This window comes from Crocodylus porosus, unplaced genomic scaffold, assembly GCF_001723895.1.
Source record: "Crocodylus porosus isolate Cpor-Errol unplaced genomic scaffold, CroPor_comp1, whole genome shotgun sequence".
Taxonomy (NCBI): Eukaryota; Metazoa; Chordata; order Crocodylia; family Crocodylidae; genus Crocodylus; species Crocodylus porosus.
Window position 1 is genome coordinate 88,926,573 of NW_017728947.1, and position 2,771 is coordinate 88,929,343.

At 50.3% G+C, this 2,771-nt stretch overlaps 1 protein-coding gene across 3 annotated transcripts in view; it reads right to left on the reverse strand.

Annotated features, from left to right (window-relative positions):
* The window catches only part of FBLN5 (fibulin 5), a 91,184-nt gene that overhangs the window by 23,839 nt on the left and 64,574 nt on the right, over positions 1-2,771 (reverse strand). The window lies entirely within an intron of this gene.

Sequence of the window (2,771 nt, forward strand, 5' to 3'; positions counted from 1 at the left end):
GGGCCACTTGCATGATCAGGGAGCAGCAAGGCAGGCCCTACGAGGAGAGGCTACAGGACGTGAACCTGTTCAGCCTCCACAAGAGAAGGTTGAGGGGGAATCTAGTAGCCATTTACAAACTGCTGAGAGGGGACCAGAAGGTCCCTGTTACCCTGAGCACTACCAGAAGTGACAAGAAATAACGGTCACAAGCTGGCAGAGGGTAGATTTAGGCTAGATATCAGGAGGTGCTACTTCACGGTCAGGGCAGCTAGGATCTGGAACCAACTTCCAAGAGAAGTGGTACAGGCTCCTACCCTGGGGGTCTTTAAGAGGAGGTTAGATGAACACCTCGCCGGGGTTGTTTGACCCCAGTACTCTTTCCTGCCATGGCAGGGGGTCGGATTTGATGATCTGCTCAGGTCTCTTCCGAGACCTACTAACTATGAAAATATGAAACTATTTCGAAGTTGTTTTGATGCGTTTCGAGCTAGAAATAACAAAATCAAAGTGAAACAAAAGCCTTCAAAACAGCTTTGAAATGAAACAAGGGTACTTGAAATATTTCAAAAGTTTCAAAACATTTTGAGTTTCAAAGCCAGACTTACTTGGCTTCAGTGCAGGTCCCAGCTGGCAGCAGCAGCTTCCTGTCATCCAGCAGGCAGATCAGGGGCCTGCCCACACTCCTGGGGGGGCTGCGGGGCTGTGCTGGACTCGTCCAGGGCGTGCAGGCCCCCGATCTGCCTGCCAGATGAAAGGAGGCTGCTGCTGCCAGCTGGGACCAGTGCTGCAGCAGATCAGTGCTGCCACTGGCCCCAGCCAGCAGCAGCAGCCTCCTGTCATCTGGCAGGCAGATTGGGGGATCAGCACTGGGTGCAGCCCATGCTGGGAAGATTGATGCTGCCTCTGGCCCCAGCTGGCAGCACCAGCCTCCTGTCATCCAGCAGGCAGATCGGAGGCCCACCTGCACCACCAGGAGGGCTGTGGGGGCTGTGCTGGACTCCTCCCAGGGGTGCAGGCCCCTGATCTGCCTGCCAGATCACAGGAGGTTGGTGATGCCAGCTGGGACCAGTGGCAGCACCAATCTTCCCGGTGCTGGGTGTGGAAGACTATGGGTGAAACATTGAAACAGCATTGAAATGTAGCAAAACCCCCAGTTTTTCTTTTTTAGCAAAACCCACAGTTTTTCTTCTTTTTCCTTTAAAATGCATTCCCTCCCCTTCCCCAACCATTTCTGACTTTTCTCTCCCTCTATTCCCTATAGATAAGTACAAGTGATCTAAGACACAGGATAAGCTTCAGCATTTTATTTTGGTAGCAAGTTGTATTTGTTTTGTTTTTTCTCCTTCTTTATATTGTATAATTATTATATTTATATTGATTTTTACTGTTCTATATTACTATTTTACTGATACAATATGATTTAGGCCTAGATATGTAAGTTAGCATAAGTTATTTCAAGTTCATTTTGTTTGTTAAGTATCTATCCTGTTCCTAGGCCCAGTTGTGTAACCCATGACTCATACCTACCCCTCCTATGTAACTTGGTTCCTGAATGAATGGGGATGAATGAGGATGCTTGAGAGACAACGGCAGTAGATCTATAAATAGCTCCCTCTGAATGACCAAACCTTCAACACCAATACCTAGACCAAGTACCCAACCCTTGGAACCACCCCCAGCATTCAAAGAAATAAAAGATGAGGCAACCCACCATTGTGCCAAACTGCACATGCTCAGTAAGAACATTTGGAGCCCTCTGGAATGGGACTGACATTGTCTGGACAGGCTCTCCCCATAGGAGATCAGAGGTAGTCTGCTCCATGAAAAGGGGTAGTGAAGACTGACTCCTTGGGGATGCCCTCTCCATCTGAACCAGCACCATGCCACACCACGTATCCACCCAGAGGCCCTGCCAGTGATCCCCCTCTGGACAACACCTACTGGACAAAGACCCCTTTCCAGCCTGGGTAGGTAGCTATCACCCCCCACCCTCTCTTCAACCAAGGACTTGGACTCTGCTTCTCTTCCCCACCTGGACTCCAACCCTTCCACTGAGTCTATTTTTCCTGCTGCCATTGTGAGTGCTTGTGTGTGTGTGTGAACCAATAACTTCATGAGGCTGTGTAGCATGTTGTCTGTTTAACAAACCTGTTATTTGGACCCCTGGGTTAGGTTTTGCTCTACTATTGTTCAGCCCTGCTCCAATCTCTGCTCCTCACCCCTCTAACTTCTGTCTCATTTCTCCCTGTCCTACTTCTGGCTCACTGCCACCTCCAACATCTGTCCTGGGTTCCTCTCTGCCTCCAAACCCCTTGTTCCTTTGTCCCTGTCTTATCCCCACTGCCTTTTCCCCTAAGCAACCAGGTTTCCGCCTCAGTTTCTTTCCTGGCTGTCTCCTCCTTGCCACCACTTATCTGGCCCCACAATATTTCAGCTGTCTGCCTCAGTTTCCAGCCCCAAGCTCCCAGGTTTCTGTCTCTCTCTCTTTCCTGACTGTTCCGTCCTTGCCATCAGGCTCCCCTCCGTGCACCAGTGACCTCAAGTAACCCTGGGGCCACTTGCTCTTAAGTAAATCCAAGCCTCAGTTCCTCAGCTAGCTCCTTTCTACTCCACTGGTTCTAATCGGGCCCCAGGGGAGGCACACCTGGGCCACGGGTTAGCGAGGATTTAGTTAGGAAGCTTCTGGAGGGGTTGGACGTATTCAAGTCAGCCGGTCCAGATGATCTCCACCCTAGAGTTCTAAAGGAACTGGCCGAGGTCATTGCAAGTCCCCTGGCACAACTTTACGA